Source organism: Gymnodraco acuticeps, unplaced genomic scaffold (genome assembly GCF_902827175.1).
Source record: "Gymnodraco acuticeps unplaced genomic scaffold, fGymAcu1.1, whole genome shotgun sequence".
Classification (NCBI taxonomy): domain Eukaryota; kingdom Metazoa; phylum Chordata; class Actinopteri; order Perciformes; family Bathydraconidae; genus Gymnodraco; species Gymnodraco acuticeps.
In genome coordinates, this window is record NW_022990353.1 from 243,598 (window position 1) to 263,010 (window position 19,413).

At 40.4% G+C, this 19,413-nt stretch overlaps 1 pseudogene; it reads left to right on the forward strand.

The window, feature by feature from the left end:
- The window catches only part of LOC117551230, a 31,308-nt pseudogene extending 13,639 nt beyond the window's left edge, over positions 1–17,669 (forward strand).
- The last annotated feature ends 1,744 nt before the right edge of the window (positions 17,670–19,413 follow it).

A 19,413-nucleotide genomic window follows, 5' to 3' on the forward strand; every position in this document is an offset into this window, starting at 1 on the left:
TAATAACTCCTTAAAAAGGAGTTAAAGGTCCCCTATTGTACTATTATACTATTATACTCTTTTTCATCAATATATTACAGGTCTCAGATATATACAACACATCCTCACTCCCAGGTCGGCCTATGTTGACGTTATGTCAAGTCCCCTGTCGGCTTTTTCCAACGCAAGGGGGGGCCTTAGCGTCCATTTTCAACGCAAGGGGGGGGCCCTTAGCGTCCATTTTCAGCTTTCCGGGATGTCCATATGCTTCTATGGACGCTCATGGAAGCACGGCGTTCGTTTGTGTCGACTGCCCTTAAAGGCAATGTGAGCGTCCATTCTCATTGGATAACGGAGAATTGTACACCCGGAAGTAAGTATTCCCCTTACTGTCGATTGATTTTACAGTGATATCTGCACTACTCATCGACTAAAAAACACCAGATTATCCTTGTTAATTACACAACATTGATTGGTTTAAATTGTGTGCAATGCTTTTGTATTTTTCCCCTTCGATTCGGAGAAACAAATGTTTTTTCGGAGTAAAGGATGGCAGAAGACACTACACTACCCAGAATCCCCAGCTATCGTTTGGACTACACCATGTGCTCTGTTTGACAAACCTCGTGATAGTCCTCAAGCTCTGTGATTGGAGAGTGTGCTCCGAGGGTTACGCCGAGCCTCGAACAGCACTTGAACTGGGATGGAATCACGGCAGACTGTCCAAAACTGGATTTGAACGGGTCCACCGCGTCCCCCCTCCCCCACCCTGTCCCCAGAACTACAAATGCTGGCTATTCTGTTTCGCAACATGTTCTGTATCTATGGCACGTCTCTACTGGGAGTTGTAGTTTTAAAAGACGTTTTCGTATTTCCCATAATAAGAAGTTGCCAGTATTAAACTGTGTACATCCCTGGAGGTTAGGGGATAGGAAACACTCACATTTAAAACATATAATTAATAAATGGGTGAAAATTGCTTGTGCCCATAATGGGCAGCATTAATATTGCACACATGCCAGCTAAGGTCAGAAGAGCTTTATTTAACAGCTGGTCTTATGTTTGTGACCCCTGTTGTTAATTGATAACATTACATTACATTACATTAATTGATAAGCCTGAAACACGCACTTGTTAAGGTTCAGAGGCACATTTTGCAAATATGGCAGTATAGCCATCGATCAGCTTAAGATAAGATATACTTTATTGATCCCAAGTTGGAACATTTGCGTTACATCAGCATGTGTAACAGTTGTAAATATGCAGTGGTGTTTATTTGTAAATCATTTAGTATAATCAAACAAATTCTGTGTTTTATATTCAACAATTCTGTGTTCTTTATTTATTGATTGTTCAATACCTGACAAGGTCGGAGATGAAATATCTACATACATCTTATAAGAGTATAATACATTATGTAAAATATCAGTTAAAATAAGTGCTTCAACATAGTTAACATTGCTGGAGGTACGCACAAATATTGATAGATGTCTTGTAATGCACTATTGAGGAACCTGCGACCCAAGTTTTTCATTCAATGCATAACTACACCATAGTTGTGTGTGCCTATATGATATGTCAATAAACCTTAGAAAATCTTGAAATCTTGAAAGGGATATGCAAAATAGTCATTATATACAGTCTTTAATGAACTATTAGTAGAGAATAACGAGTAATGAATATACTTTATAGGGATCCTATTAATATCTAATGATAAAAATAATGAAATTCAATAACATGCTTTAACCACTAGGTGTCCCTTTATATCACCTTTATGGTGTAAATACAGCCTATCTACCAATTGGATCAAATATAAAAGTCAGCCGAATTAGTGTTGATACTGCAAGGAGACGTATTGTGTGAAAAGAAATGTAAGATGTTGTTTAATGGCTGATATATTTATGATCCACGTCACGTTTTCAGTTCCTCATGTTTGTCTAGAAGTCTTCTCATCAGGGCTCTATAAATACAGAACTACGGCAGATATGTAATATTTAATGCAGCTGAACCGTGTATTACAATGCCGTTATGTGATGACTTCCAAAGAGAAAAGCAAGCACACTCGGAATAAAGTATTATTGTATTTTTTTTCAATGTTTTCGGTCTGTTTCCGGTATTTGTTAATGACGATGTGCTGTGAGATGTGAGACTGGAATTGCACAGGGGAAAAATAACGTAGGCTATCTTTAGATGCGGATGTTGTTAAACTAATATGTTTTCGCTGTGGACCAACACTATACATTGACGGGGAAGGGGGTAGCAATAAAGATAACACCATTAAACAGTTACACAACATAACAGAAATAATATCGATAGCAGCGTCCCTAGCAACCACCTTGGTAACAATGAAAACGTTATGGACGCAATTTCCTGAAGTAATCTTCGTAATAACTAGCAAACTAAAGATCATGTACATCCACTGCACACATAATCTGAAATAACAACTCATATTTCTCGCATCAAATGACATCAAAACGCATTTTAATGGCCAAACTAACTTTAAAATAGGCATTTTCCATCGAGAATAAAACGAAGTTCGGCCATTTTTTTTTTTCTTCAGGGAGAAATTTGAAGATCACGTGACGTCAAACAGAGCACATGGTGTAGTCCAAACGATAGCTGGGGATTCTGGGTAGTGTAGTGTCTTCTGCCATCCTTTACTCCGAAAACATATTTGTTTCTCCGAATCGAAGGGGAAAAATACAAAAGCATTGCACACAATTTAAACCAATCAATGTTGTGTAATTAACAAGGATAATCTGGTGTTTTTTAGTCGATGAGTAGTGCAGAACACTGTAAAATCAATCGACAGTAAGGGGAATACTTACTTCCGGGTGTACAATTCTCCGTTATCCAATGAGAATGGACGCTCACATTGCCTTTAAGGGCAGCCGACACAAACGAACGCCGTGCTTCCATGAGCCTCTATAGAAGCATATGGACATCCCGGAAAGCTGAAAATGGACGCTAAGGGCCCCCCCCCTTGCGTTGGAAAAAGCCGACAGGGGACTTGACATAACGTCAACATAGGCCGACCTGGGAGTGAGGATGTGTTGATATATACAGAACATGTCTCTGATTGGCTGTCTGTTACTTTAGATGAAAATAAGGAGCCCCTCCCCACGCCCGTCTGAGAGAGATTTGGTTACAAAGAACTCAATGGTGCTCAAGGAGGAGATTCAGGTGATAAGGTGGGGGGGGGGGGGGTTACCTTGGTTGCTGATTGGCTAATGGTTACACAAGACAAAACATCGTTATAGGGACGGGTGGCGCAGTGGTCTGTGCATCTGATCATCAGATCAAGGGGGGTGCTGGGGAACTGCGTCAGGCCGTTGTGTCCTTGGGCAAGACACTTCACCCGGATTTGCTCCTGTGGGTAATGTCCACAGTACATGTATGATATTAATGTGTACTTGTAAAAGCGCCTCGATGACTTCGAGGCGTGAAGATGGACGGTGTGGCGCAGTGCGCTGTGCAATGATCATCAGATCAAGGGGTGAAACCCGCCGCTGCTGCGTCTGTAAAGCCGTTGTGTCCTTGGGCAAGACACTTCACCTGAACTTGCTCCTGTGGGTATTGTCCACAGTGACCATTGCATGTATACAAAATATGTGTAATGTGTATTTGTAAAAGCGCTTTGAGCATCTGGAAAAGCGCTATAATAAATGTAAGGAATTATTATTATTATTATCGTTATGACATCATAAAGTGGCCAAAATCTGATCCGCTCATTTTCAGACAGGTTTTTATAGAAATGGATCAGGACAAAAAGAGAGAGAATCTTTGTTCCTGAAACTTTCAGAATCTCTTTCCACAGAGGAGACACATGCTGATGTAGAAGAGACATGAAGAAGAGGGGACACATGCTGATGTAGAAGAGACATGAAGAAGAGGGGACACATGTTGATGTAGAAGAGACATGAAGAAGAGGGGACACATGTTGATGTAGAAGAGACATGAAGAAGAGGGGACACATGCTGATGTAGTAGAGACATGAAGAAGAGGGGACACATGCTGATGTAGAAGAGACATGAAGAAGAGGGGACACATGCTGATGTAGAAGAGACATGAAGAAGAGGGGACACATGCTGATGTAGAAGAGACATGAAGAAGAGGGGACACATGTTGATGAAGAAAGAGACATGAAGAAGAGGGGACACATGTTGATGTAGAAGAGACATGAAGAAGAGGGGACACATGTTGATGTAGAAGAGACATGAAGAAGAGGGGACACATGTTGATGAAGAAGAGACATGAAGAAGAGGGGACACATGTTGATGAAGAAGAGACATGAAGAAGAGGGGACACATGTTGATGTAGAAGAGACATGAAGAAGAGGGGACACATGTTGATGAAGAAGAGACATGAAGAAGAGGGGACACATGTTGATGAAGAAGAGACATGAAGAAGAGGGGACACATGTTGATGTAGAAGAGACATGAAGAAGAGGGGACACATGTTGATGTAGAAGAGACATGCAGAAGAGGGGACACATGTTGATGAAGAAGAGACATGAAGAAGAGGGGACACATGTTGATGTAGAAGATACATGAAGAAGAGGGGACACATGTTGATGTAGAAGAGACGTGAAGAAGAGGAGACACATGTTGATGTAGAAGAGACATGGAGAAGAGGGGACACATGTAGAAGAGACGTGAAGAAGAGGAGACACATGTTGATGTAGAAGAGTCATGAAGAAGAGGGGACACATGTTGATGTAGAAGAGACATGAATAAGAGGGGACACATGTTGATGTAGAAGAGACATGAAGAAGAGGGGACACATGTTGATGTAGAAGAGACATGAAGAAGAGGAGACACATGTTGATGTAGAAGAGACATGAAGAAGAGGGGACACATGTTGATGAAGAAGAGACATGAAGAAGAGGGGACACATGTTGATGTAGAAGAGACATGAAGAAGAGGGGACACATGTTGATGTAGAAGAGACATGAAGAAGAGGGGACACATGTAGAAGAGACGTGAAGAAGAGGAGACACATGTTGATGTAGAAGAGACATGAAGAAGAGGAGACACATGTTGATGTAGAAGAGACATGAAGAAGAGGGGACACATGTTGATGTAGAAGAGACATGAAGAAGAGGGGACACATGTTGATGTAGAAGAGACATGAAGAAGAGGAGACACATGTTGATGTAGAAGAGACATGGAGAAGAGGGGGACACATGTTGATGTAGAAGAGACATGAAGAAGAGGGGACACATGTTGATGTAGAAGAGACATGAAGAAGAGGGGACACATGTTGATGTAGAAGAGACATGAAGAAGAGGGGACACATGTTGATGTAGAAGAGAATGACATGAAGAAGTGGATTTTGCATAATAGGCGACCTTTAAGTTGAACTTATACCATATATCAGCGTTTCCCATCCTTTTTCAACTCAGGGCCCACTTAAGAATCTATTCTTTTTTCGCGGCCCACATTCAACCATAAACAATACGGAGGCTAAATAAAGTTCTGATTGGTCAACTCAAAACATGTGACACGTTGTTAATCCATTAGAACAGACCGCCGTCAAGGACTGTAATGACCGTTGTTAATGAGGATCAAGAAAGAGAAAGGAAAAGAGGTTCAAATAAAAAAAAATCTTAAAAATGAAATGTTTCCACACAAATCATAATGTTCGCAGGCCCACGGGTGGGGGGGGGGGGGGGGATGGGTTATAAGCCTGTTTTTCAGGTTTCAGGCTTGAAAATGACATTCCCAGAACAAATGACTTCCCTTCTAAAAGGGTTAAATTAATCATCTTTTTCTCAAAGTAATGATAAACCTGTGAGTTGGATGTAGAAAAGTCAGAATCAATATGGATGTTTTTTATTTAAAAAAAAATTCAGATTAAACATGGTAAAAAACTGTAAATTATAGTGTCTGTCCAAAAAATATTTTGTACTTATAGTGAAAACTAACCTTGGATGATGGGTTGTAGACTAAAAGCTTTAGGAATCCAAAGTACAACAGATAATAAGTACCCTGTATCAAGATTGATGCAAAACAAGTTATATTTGACCTTTTTAGACAGATTTAGCAAAAAAAACCTCTTTTGGAGCCATTTGGGTGGATTTTCCATATCTCTGGCCCTAATACATCACTTGCCAACCCTCCCGATTTTTGCGGGAGACTCCCGATTTCACTGCCCTCTCCCGGTTTCCTCCCGGGGTCATATTTCTCCCACATTTCTCCCAATTTCTGACAAAATCAGATTTACTCAGGACTGTTTCCACTCTGACTTTAATACAGCTACACCATTGTTTGGTTTCCATGGTTGCGCGTCTCTTTAGCAGCGCGCGCAACTCAAAGTCTGAGAGGGTGAGGCAGATAGTCACAGAAAACTGAACAAGAATCGACAACTCGACCCTCTGCTCACTCCTTTCCTGTAAAATACAGGTCCAGCCCACACACACACACATGCTCCATCAAGGATGGTGCTACAGGCCGCAAGGCAGTGCACTTACAACTACAATAAGCATGTTAATGTTAATCTAATACAGCTCCGGCGATCCACTAGCACCCTAGGTGTAAAAAGGGTCTAATGTGAGTATAATAGGGATGCAATAATAGTGAAATAGGGGTGTTAAAGGTGGTATTATTGTCTAGGTGTTATAAGAGTCTAACATGGGTGTAAAATTCCACTGTAGTGACCGGTACATTAATGGAAAACCCTAAATGTTTGAGCACCCTCTATGAAACATCAAGCTACCCCACAGAACCCCCAAAATAAATCTCTGGCGCCGCCACTGAGCCTGACTATTTCTGTTGGGGGGGCCCGACTTTTTTTTTTCTCCAAAGGGGGGGTTGACAGAAAAAGTTTGAGAACCACTGATTTAAGTGTTGCAGTCTGAGGAAACACTTTATACAGAGTTCACTCACCCGGACTCTCAGCAGTGCCCTCTAACATAGCAGAACTCATACATTTAGACAATCCCTGTCAGAAAGTTTCAATTACTTTACTAGCCGTTTTGTCGTAAAACTTGGGGGAGGGTTGAACACCTGACTGTGACAAATGTGGTACTAAAAATGTTGTGAAGCAAGCAAGTGCTGAAAGAAGACTCTTAATTATGGGTCTGAATATCTCCTGGTGACTGATGTTGCGCTCTCTGATCATTCCTGTGTTTTCTTTGAGAGCTCCATTTCTGTTCACATACATGTTGAAAAAGAGGTAACCACAAAACAGTATTTATCTGAAAACACAAGGGAACTCAGAATTTCTTCCACGCTTGTCCTCGCTAACATCTCAGTAAATGAGCTGGTAGATCATTTTTAATTCGATGCCAACTAAGGTAAGGGAAAATATCTCCATGGAGAAAGGCCATGACGGTGAGAACAGAAAAAAGAGAGAAAAAGCTGAACGCAGATGGCGAAAAACAAATATCCAGGTTCATTTTGAAATCTATAAAGAGAGACTTGACTTTAATAATTTGGGAATTGAAAAATGCATGACAGTCTTTCTTCTCTGACATAAATTCCAGAAACAAAAACAACGCAGGTGCCTTGTTTGCTACCTTCGACAGACTAACAAACCCCCATATCCATAAGGGCCGTATACATCTCTACATATTTGTATTTGTGGGTGTTGAAGACCAAGAATGGAGATTAGCAGAAGCAGGAAAAACAGATACTGTAAAGTTCAAAGTGTTCAATAACATACTTCTAGTTTAACCAGTTTTGACAAATGTTGAAGTATAGATATATATAGAGCACCGGGTAAGGGTACCTGCACTGAAAAAACTGAACCGTCGTCTTTAATTAAATGTATTACGTCAACAGATTTCACATAACTGTATTAGGTTAGTTGAAAGCAATAATATTATGTTTAAATAAAAACATATTTGTTTCATCTTAATATTATTGCTTTCAACTAACCTGATACAGTTATGTGAAATGTGTTGATATGATACATTTCATTAATTTTCAGTTTTATAACCCGCAAAAGGGGTTTAGATAAATAGATAAAAATAAGCATTAATAGCTGGTTATCATAACGTCATTCAATTATTATTGTTTTTTACTAACAGAAACATGGTGCGAAATAGTCTTCTTTTTCTGTCACTGACCTGTCCTGTCTTTTCTAGTTACCTAAAGACTATTCAGAGAGGAGGTTTTACTAGCAATTTTGTATAAATTGTGATTAGGACTTTGCCAATAACTCTGTATTCTTTCAATAGATTTTGCAGTGGTCATTTCTCCCGAGCTCTATGTATATCTGTGATTTGAACTGTCCTTTCTTTTGTAGTTACCCAACATTGAAAGACTTGGCAAAGAGGAGGCCAGATGTACCCATTTATGTTGGGGACACGTCGAGACCTGTCTTCTGGTTAGTACAGTCTTTGAGCTCGCTTTAAAGGTGGGGTAAGTTTGAGAAACCGGCTCGAGATACACTTTTTGATATATTCCATGGAATGCTCTTAACGTCCCGATAGCAATGAATATCTTAAGTAGCTAAATTAACTGGATGGCCTACCTGCTTGTCAGCCTTCCATCTGTGCACAAACTTATCTCGTGCCCTCATTGGTCATGTGCGCGTTCGTGTGTGTTGGAGGAGGAAGTGGAAATGGCAGATTTTTTCCGGCTGTGTATTTTCAAATTATAACGCACTCGAGCTGGTTTCTCCAAAATTACCTACCCCACCTTTAATTCATTACATCTGTTACTTAAAATAATACTTTTCTTTAAATGTGTTTTAATGCCCCTTTTGTTCCTTGATACAACAGGTATTTGGAGCAAAGCCAAGTCCCACTGACCAACATCAATGTTGTTCCTTTTGGAGTCTGGCAAAATGTAATGACAAATACTTTTGTAAAATATGTGTGAATATAGGCTGTTATAATGGAATAATAATGAATAGACTCCGCTAATTGTTCACTACACTGTCCCTTGGTCTGCTTCAGGTGAACGAACACCTAAGATTCATGATCCTGATGGACGGTGTGCACCCCGAACTTGACACCTGCCTCATTGTTGAATATAAAGGTGCATTTTTGTTTTCAATTTGTAATGTTTTTACAAGAGATGCATGACTTCCATAAGATAACCCTTAAATGGTGTCTGTATCCACTATCCTGTGACATTTAACAGGCTGTGTCCATGTGTAAAGTGGGTGTTATACCAGTGTAAGAACGGTGTTACATGGGTGTAATATAGGTCTAACAGTGTAACATGGATATACTATGGGTGTAATAACAGTGTTATGTATCAAAAGCAATCAAATAATTGTGTTTCTGTTTTAGGTCACATGATCCTGAACACTGTGGACTGCACCAGGCCAAATGGAGGCAAGTTACCCAACAATGTGGACTTAATGATGAGTGACTTTGCTGGAGGAGCATCTGGATTCCCCATGACCTTCTTTGGGGGGGAAATACACAGGTGAGACTCATTACATGTTACATTTCTATAACTACTTGAATCTTCAATAGGCAACTATTATGCTCCGAATAAGTAGAGAAACATGATAAGATAGATCTCCAACAAAGACACAAGACAGGGGGATGCCCTGTTATTAAAACCTAAAGCCCTGTAGGATCTGTCTGTTTCTTTCTTTGTCTGTCTCCGTGCGATATTTTCAGGTTTGGGTAAAATAACACAGACAGGGGTCCAGGTTGTAACAATAAGCAAGCTTTATTCAAAAACTGAAAACAAAACAAAGAAAAACTAACCGAGTGAAACAAGGTCAAGGCACAAGGAACAAGAACAAACTCACGGTCAGGAACATGCAGATTACATTGACGACGATCGGACAAGGAACACAAGGGAAAGCAAGACTAAATACACAGAAGGGTAATCTCAAGACAAGACACAACTGGAGAGGGGAGGTGAAACACAGGGGGGGGGGGGGCAGGTGAACACAATCACACAGGAGGGAAACTAAAAATGGAAAATGGCAACACAAATCCAAACCCATGACAGAAATATGATATATGTATCCTGTCCTTAGCCGCTTTCACACCAAGTACTTTGCCGTACTTAGTGCCCGGCACTTAGTACCCCCATGGAACTAAATACAGATCGCGTTCACACCGGATTAAGTACCCTGAGGGAAGATTACGCAAATGAAGCCGCTGACGTCACTTCTTCTGCTTTGGGTTTACTGGCAGGCCGCAAACCACTTCACGGCGTATACTGCCACCCGAAGTCCCCGGCCGGAAGTCCCCGGAGTTGGGGACTGGCTTCAGTAGAAGCTGCTGGGACTCCCAGCAGCTTCTACTGAAGCCTTCCGAGTAAATCGCCAGAACGCCGACACCTCCTCATCTCCACCGCTCCCATGTTTTTTTTTGTGTTGCCATAAGTTAGTCCCTCTGCGTTGGTGCGCGGGGCTAATGCTAATGCTAATAGTAATGCCAGCAAATACAATGGCGGCTTCACAAACCTTTTCAGAGTTTTACGGGGCGTGGTTTGCAATTCGCCCAGCCAATCAAAATTGGTACTTTTTTCTCCCATAAAAGTCCCACCTCTCTAGCAGGAAAAGTTCTCGGGGGTAAAAGTTCTCGGAACTAAGTACTCTTTTTGCTGTGAACGCAAAATTCCAGGCACTAACGGAACTAAACGGGAAAAGTACGGGGAAAAGTACTCCGGTGTGAATGCGCCTTTTGTCTTTCAACCACTTATCAAACACGGCCCAAACATTTCCATGAGCAGAAACACGCTTCAGTTTCAAAAACGCTGCAAATTTAAAAACACAAATGTGGCAAAACACAAGAAACATCTTCACTAACTGCAGGGTCGGCTCTAGAACAAATCGAATGGAGGGGCAATCATTTACCACGGGGGGGGCACACACTGCCGTCAACAACCAACACACAAACACCAACGCAACTTCAAAAACATGCTGTAAAGTCTATTGTCTTTCACACACATTGCAGGAGTGTATGTGCTATTTTATAGCGCACCAATGACTTGTGCATGCATGCACTGTTGTGGCACAACCACCAAAACAGAAACATATGGACATAGGCCACGATATAAAAAGTGTGCAAATGTATTTAGTATCCTATCCATGTGAACATGTTTTAGGTGGGGGTGGACCTAACCTCCTCTAGGAGGGTCCGGGGGCATGCTCCTCCGGGAAGATTATTTTTAAAATATTGAAGTTAAATGCATCAATCTGGTGCACTTTGAGAGCAAAATGAAGAGATCTATGGATAGCCTACATCTCTCAGCATCCAAATGAAACAGAGCTGTACACAGATTTACTTTTTCTTTATGGATATTTCACTAATCACTCCCCCTTTAAACTGTATTCTTGTGTTACTGTCCTATAGTATTTCATACCTGTTTTTCATTTATTCTCTTATTTTTTAATAACTATAATGATCATATAAAGGTGTTCCTCGCAAATACTTGTTTACATAAATGGTGAACAAACCGTTTGAGACCCACTGAGATAACTTACACTAAAGTGAACTATCTGAACACTGAGAGAGTCCTTACCTCACTGAGCTGAGGTTATACGATCCTCTCAGTCTGACAGGAGAGGACTCTCCTCCACCTTGGTGTAGAAACAGCCCTTTATATCCGTTAGCATAGCTAGCTAACCAGATGCTAACAACAACATTCCACGTTACCGCTCGCGCACTCACAAAATACGCTCGTGCCACACACACACAGAGCCGAGCTTGAATGAAACACAGAGACCCAGAAGTAGGCTACTTGTACTGTATTGTATATCATATTATTTTTGATGGCTTTACTGTATAATCAGTGTAACAGATGAACAGATCGCCACCGGGCTTTCATCTAAACACACAGCCACGTAATGATAACAAAAAAAAAGTCGGGGGTCATTGGTCAAGCAACACACCAATCAGAGAGCAGCAGTGAGCACAGCTCAGGCTGTGTTTTATATTTGTATTCTTTATTTCTGATGTATTTCACACAAAAAACATTTAGTGGAAACGTTTTTACTTATATGATTAAAAAAAAAAAAACGGCAAAGTGGCAAGGCTTGCCCACCCTGCGTTGGGGGGGGGCACAGTGACTCATTTGGGGGGGCATGGCCCGCGAATGACCCCCCATGACGCCGACCCTGACTAACTGGACAACACATGCACAGCAGCATTCAGAAAGCGCATGTGTTGTCAAGTTGGTGGTTATGTTTTTTCATTTGCTTGTGTTTTTTGTGCATTTGTGTGTTTATATTTGCATCGTATTTGAAGCTGCAGCGTAGTTTACAAGAAGGCAGGCAGCCTCCCATAAGTTGGGAACAGGGGTAAGAAAAATGTGTTCAAATCCTCCCCAAAATGAGTGCTGTTAGTGTTCACCCATGGCCACATTATGTTTAGTTAGCCCCGCAATGCAGAAAATAACCGTGATGCCCTCATGTTTGTCACCAGATTCCTGGAAGGAAACTTTTATCAAAAACGAAAGGGTGAAGCTGCTGAATTACAAATCTGCGCTGGTGAAGTCCCTGGAGCCCAAGATCTACTGCCCGTTCGCTGGCTATTTCGTGGAAGCTCATCCATCAGACAGGTAGAACTTGCTCAGGTTTCTTAGAGGAATACTAGTGGATGATAAATAAGACATGGGTTTAAAAGCTCATTATTTTTCATCGGTTGGAAAATGAAGATGATATGTTTAGCTCTAAATCAGACTTAGTTAATGTGGAGTTTAGCTTGGAGAGATCTATGTGAATAAAAAGTATAGGAGAGACGATGATAAGTTGACCCAGACCCTGTTTCCAGAAAACGTTGGCCATCATGTGATTACAAATTCAGGAAGTTAATCATTTATATCTGGATAAGATGGAAAGAAGCAAATGAAATAAACATGAATGATAATTTTCTCTCCAAGTAACAGCCCACACTTTGGTCTGTCCGGAGAATTAAACAGGCGACCCTTTGGTTCCCAAGCCAAGTCCCAATAAGAATGATTTGCGAGTATATCATATGTAGTATACCAATCATATCTGTGAATAATTTACCTAAAGAAGAGCGGTCCTTTTGACATTGCACCACAGTAAAATGATGTCTGAGGTGGCCTATTTCAGAATAATATATATTTTAAAACTGTATTGTAATTAAATCTGTTTGCAGTTGTAAATGCCTTCTTTCACAACAACAGGAAAGAGAATGGATTAGCTGGTAGGGTGTGCAGGAAATGACATGATCCAGTAGAACGTCAAAGGAAAGTGTGTATTATTAAATATGTGTGTTTTTTTGTTTTATGTGATTTAATCCTAAAAAGTCAGACGATCAATTTACCGGATAATGATTTAATTTAAGTCACAGTCATATTTTAAGGGCGATTTGCCACAGGTGCGCTCTTAAATTCAAATGATAGGAGACACTAAGAAATACTTTTAGATATCTCCATTGTTCATCCGTCTTCATAAGTCTCTACTGTGTTCTGTGCATACAGATCCATTAGGGAAACAAACATCAAGAACAGTGCAGAGAACCTCAACGCGCTGATCAATAAAGTTGCACCAGACATCAAAACATGGACGCCCAAACCAGGCAGTGTGCTGGACCTCGGCCTCGCTCTGAGAGACCCCACTAACAGGTTGACAATGCTTTAGTGTGTGTGTGTGTGTGTGTGTGTGTGTGTGTGTGTGTGTGTGTGTGTGTGTGTGGTCTAACATTACTATACTTGTGGGGACCTAAATCTGTTTACATAGTCACGTGTGGGGACTGGCTTCCCTTATGGGGACAAATTGGAGGTCCCCATGAGGGGAATCATTAATTTTAGGGTGAAGACTTGGTTAGGTTTAGGGTTAGGGTAAGGGTAAGGGTTAGGGTTAGGCATGTGTTGGTGATGGTTAAGGTTAGGATAAGTCTCCAGGAAATGTATGTAAGTCAATGTAATGTCCCCTGAAGTGATGTATACATGGTATGTGTGTGTGTGTGTGTGTGTGTGTGTGTGTGTGTGTGTGTGTGTGTGTGTGTGTGTGTGTGTGTGTGTGTGTGTGTGTGTGTGTGTGTGTGACAACACATTATTCTACAAGCAAATTCCATTAACATGATTCTTGTTTTTAAATGAATGTCTTACAGCACTTTCAAACAATCTTACAGAGTTAGCATTAATAAGCTAGCTAGCTACGGCTGTCCTTTTCTTGGTACATTTTTTAGACTTGACATTAGCAGTTAGCATTAAAAGCTAGCTAACTGTGGTTTAGAACATTTGCCAGTCACAGTTGTTTCTTCTAACTCACAAAAACGTACATTTGCCAGTCACTGTTAAAAACGCTTTTGTCTACCCCTGTCTGAACTCAAAGCATTATTTAGAAAAAGTACTTTTGAGAAAAGAGAATAGGAATCGTGCCCAGATTACAAAATAGGTTTAAGATTAATATGATAATTTAAACTACACACATGGAGACCCATCATAAGTTCACCTTCTTTGTATGTGTTTATTTCTTTCATTACACAACCAAACACAGAGCGGCCATCACTGATCCCCCGGCTAATGCACAAATCTACAAGGACAAATGGGATTTCGACTTGTACTTGAATGAACTAAACGGCGCCATCGGCTCTGAGATATTCAAACATAAAAGCTGGATCCAATTCTATTACTCCTGGGCAGGCTTTAAAAACTACAACCTTGTCATGCGGGTAAATATAAACTTGACATAGAAGACCCTCTTTCTGTTCTTTTGTAGAATCGCAGATACTTTTGCAAAACCTTCCTGAGCGTTGTAAAGTAATCATGTTCACCATCTTAGCTTAGCATTTTGAGCATGCTAACATTTGCTTATTACCAATAAACAAAATTACATTTAAGTGTGCAGCATATTTGGAAATACGTGTCGAAATGTGGGTTAATGATTTGCTGGCAATCTTAAATAATGCCTGAGGTCATTTATTATATTATATTTTATCGAGATGCCGCTAGCATGGCTAATAACCAGCTCAACAGAAACTAGCTAGCCCTCTTGTCCTTTCTTGCTGTTGCTTGTTGATGCGTTTTTGATCCGGAGCACATTTTTTCACACAAATATATAAGGTGATCGAGACAAAGGACAACTTTGAACCCCATGCTGGTGGCTACGACTACTTGGTGGACTTTTTGGATCTGTCCTTTCCCACCGCCAGGCCTGGCAGAGAGCACTTCTACATTGAGGTGAGACAAGGCAAGTTTATTTATATAGCACCTTTCAACACAAGGCAATTCAAAGTGCTTTACAAAAAACGAAAGAAAATGGCATTTAAAATCAGTTATTAAAAAGAAAAGATAATAAAACATAGACATAGGAAATACTCTAATACACAAAAAATCATCTTAAGTCATTTACAAAGAAATCCAGCTCAATGCTCATCAACCCAGCAGAGGTGGAAGAAGCACTTAGATCCTTTACTTAAGTAAAAGTATAAATACTTTGGTCTGAAAATACTTCATGACAACTGAAAGTCCGATATTCAAAATGCTACTTAAGTAGAAATATAGCCAGCTAAATGTACTTAAAGTATCCAAAGTACACATGCACCATGGCCGTTTTGAAAGTATTATATTTGTATGGAATATTAAAGGTAGGGTAGGTAAGAATGGAGAAACCAGCTCGAGTGCGCTAGAATTTGAAACTACGCAGCCGAAAAAAATCTTCCCCTTCCTTCAGACTTCCTTACAGAGCCCCTCCTCCAACACACACGAACGCGCACATGACCAATGAGGGCACGAGATAAGTTTGTACACAGATGGAAGGCTGACAGGCAGGTAGGCCATCCAGTTACTTTAGCCGGGCCGGCTCAGATGATTGGTCGTGCTTTTTACAGCGCCACGGCTTCCACAGATGAAATATTGTTATGGATTTATTGTCAAATCATTTAAGATATTCATTGCTATCGGGATGTTAAGAGCATTCCATGGAATATAACAAAGTGTTTCTGAAGTGAATTACCTACCCCACCTTTAAGAGATTCGTTATTTGTATTGCTTACAAATACATGTAGGACATTATTAAGACAGTTTAAGTTTGTTTTGTAATAAATATGTAATAAGGTACTGCAGGATATCATTTAAAAACGTCATGTGTTTTATATGTAAACAGTAGCTGGGAACTATTGTTGTTAGTAAATGTAGTGGAGTAAAAAGGACACTTGATGTTCCAAAATGTAAGGGGAGTAAAAGTATAAAGTAGCATTAAGTGGAAATACTCAAGTAAAGTACAAGTATGACAAAATAGTACTTGAGTGAATGTACTTCGATACGTCCCACCTCTGCAACCCATGAACGGTCTGTCGTAGACTCTTGTGAGGCGCATTATTTTACTCATCAGAGTTCCTGTTTCGTTCATGCAGCTTCAATGTTTTCTTGGTTTCATCCCTAAAGATCAAAAACCGGATCAGCGTGATGAGATCTGCAGTGCTGCACGGCCGTCTATGGGATGATCTGTACATCGGCTTCCAGAACCACATAAGCCGAGACCCGGATATCTACCATCACAAGTAAACACACTTTGTCTCATTTGAATTGTATTTCAGAAGTAAACAGAAAACACCAGAAAGATCCCAGCAGTCTTTCGATTACTTCTGCACTTCTGAGCACTTCTGTTCTACTTATGACGCAAGTTTTCATAACAAGACACAGGTCTGAGATAGTAAGTTACACATGCCAACTTATAGGTGCAGGAACGAGTCCTAAACCCCGGAAGTGAGTCAGCATTTCACCACTTCCTGTTCCCTCGTCTCAGAGTCAATGGGTTTTTAAGCTCTGTGGTTGACACAAATGTAAGAGACAGATCACGTTTTGTTCTACGACATTAAATACATCAGCAGTGACCCCACTGGTGAGTCTTGAAGAGTTGACGTGTCTGAAAAATGAAGGTTGTTAACGAGTGGCTGAATAGGACTACAGAAGTTGTCGAGGCCGTTGTACGTCATTACGCCGAACACGTAAACACTCCTCTAAGTTAGTTTGCCCTGTTCTGCTTTAAAGCAAGTCCCTGCCTGCTGCAAGCTGTTCAAACAACACTTCAACTTGTACAATTTAGAATCTGTATTTTTGAATATGGATCTTAAGTTGGCGTGACGTTGAAGTCGTGCGACCCAGCTGTACTCGGCTGTAGTTCCTTTAGCATAACGTTAGCATTTTGCTTTTAAAATGATAAAAGTAGGGTCAACATGTGGAGATTATCCAGCTGAACAAAACGTGCATTTATCAAACAGGTTCGTTTTCCACAGATCTTATTTTTTACAATATTCCAAAATCCTATGGAGAAATTGCTTTTTTGTCGAGGGAACCCATGCGCAGCTTACTTCCGGGTCGGCCTCCAAAAATACGTCATCGCTGCAGCACTCTATTGTAAATGTTTTTAATGTGTCCTGTCGGTCTCTAGGTTCTGGAACCACTTCCAGACAGAGCTACCAGTTTCCGCGCCAGACTGGGACGGGTTCCTGCAGCAGGCAGAGATGGGTTCGTCCTGTGAATTGATGTGAATATGACTTATTGTTGTGGTCTGGTATGACCAGTTGCTTATGGTAACTAATGATCGAAAGCTTTAGCAGGGCTTGCATCCGAGATAGTCAATTTGCCTTACTGAAGGACATTTCTTTATTGGCGTTTTTGCATACTTAATTTTAGCAGGTGATAGATAAACATTTAACTTAAATAAAAGTTGATTAGTGACGTAAACTTAGTGTACTTCGTCTGGAGACACTTTTACTTCTCCCCAAAATGATGTTTCTCTCACTGTAGCTTCAAAGCATGAAGAGAATACTGGGAAATGGAGTACATTCATTATGTGGTGACACTGGAACATAGAAGGTCTGGATTACAATAATGCAATAATAATTCATAATTATTATTAGTTCAGACCCTGTTCCTCTTGTGTGTGTTTCCCTTTCTACTGCCTTTCAAATACAACACACTCTTTTCCAGGAGAGTTTTATTAATGTAATCATAGGGAGTGTTGCTCACTTACACAAACACTACAAAGAGGTCAACAAATGTGTGAAGGAACCACCTGCAAGTGACATGCTGACAAAGGGTAGAAAATTAAGCTCTAAAGTAACATACATGTAATACCTTAAAGGTCACCTGTTGTGCAAAATCATCTTCTTCATGTCTCTTCTACATCAACATGTGTCCCCTCTTCTTCATGTCTCTTCTACATCAACATGTGTCCCCTCTTCTTCACGTCTCTTCTACATCAACATGTGTCCCCTCTTCTTCATGTCTCTTCTACATCAACATGTGTCCCCTCTTCTTCATGTCTCTTCTACATCAACATGTGTCCCCTCTTCTTCATGTCTCTTCTACATCAACATGTGTCCCCTCTTCTTCATGTCTCTTCTACATCAACATGTGTCCCCTCTTCTTCATGTCTCTTCTACATCAACATGTGTCCCCTCTTCTTCATGTCTCTTCTACATCAACATGTGTCCCCTCTTCTTCATGTCTCTTCTACATCAACATGTGTCCCCTCTTCTTCATGTCTCTTCTACATCAACATGTGTCCCCTCTTCTTCATGTCTCTTCTACATCAACATGTGTCCCCTCTTCTTCATGTCTCTTCTACATCAACATGTGTCCCCTCTGTGGAAAGAGACTCTAAGTTTCAGGAACAAAGATTCTCTCTCTTTTTGATCCATTTCTATAAAAACCTGTCTGAAAATGAGCTGATCAGATTTTGGCCACTTGATGATGTCATAACGATGTTTTGTCTTGTGTAACCATTAGCCAATCAGCAACCAAGGTAACCCCCCCCCCCCCCTTATCACCTGAATCTCCTCCTAGAGCACCATTGAGTTCTTTGTAACCAAATGTCTCTCAGAGGGGCGTGGGGAGGGGCTCCTTATTTTCATCTAAAGTAACAGACAGAGAATCAGCACTTTGGAAACAGGGCTGAAACAGAGGGGATTATGGGTAATGCTGCAATGATGTGTTTGATGTTTGGAGCCAAACACTTCAGAGACATGTTTTGTATATATATGAGACCTATATTGATTAAAAACAGTATAATAGGGGACCTTTAAGTTGAATTGAAACACTATGTGAAACACGTCTGATTCCTAGTTAACATTGAAGAGCAAACGTGGAAAAAGGTTGGATAAAAAGCAGAGACTAAATGTCAGTGTGTGTGCTGTGTTCATGTCTGTGTGATACATATTCGATCTATCTATCTAAAAAAAAAAAAAAAGTGCAATCATCGCTAATTAGTCCAATGTTGTCTTTATATAATTACATGTATAAACAATCAGGGGCATTCAACACGCTTTTGATTGGTTATCAGGGTGGTGTGTTGGTATCAATGAAGTATAAGTTTTGATAATGTTATAGGTATTTATAGTCCATATTTAATTAGCACTGTATGTGGAGACATGGAGTGTTTTTCTGAAAATATCCTGGTTCTGGTGAAGCATAGAAATCTTATCTGAAAATGAAAAAGTATCAATGTAATAATATTGATACTGCTGAAACAATTTCATAACATTCATCTGTTACTTAGTAATTATTCATCTATTATCTAATATATCATTCCAAT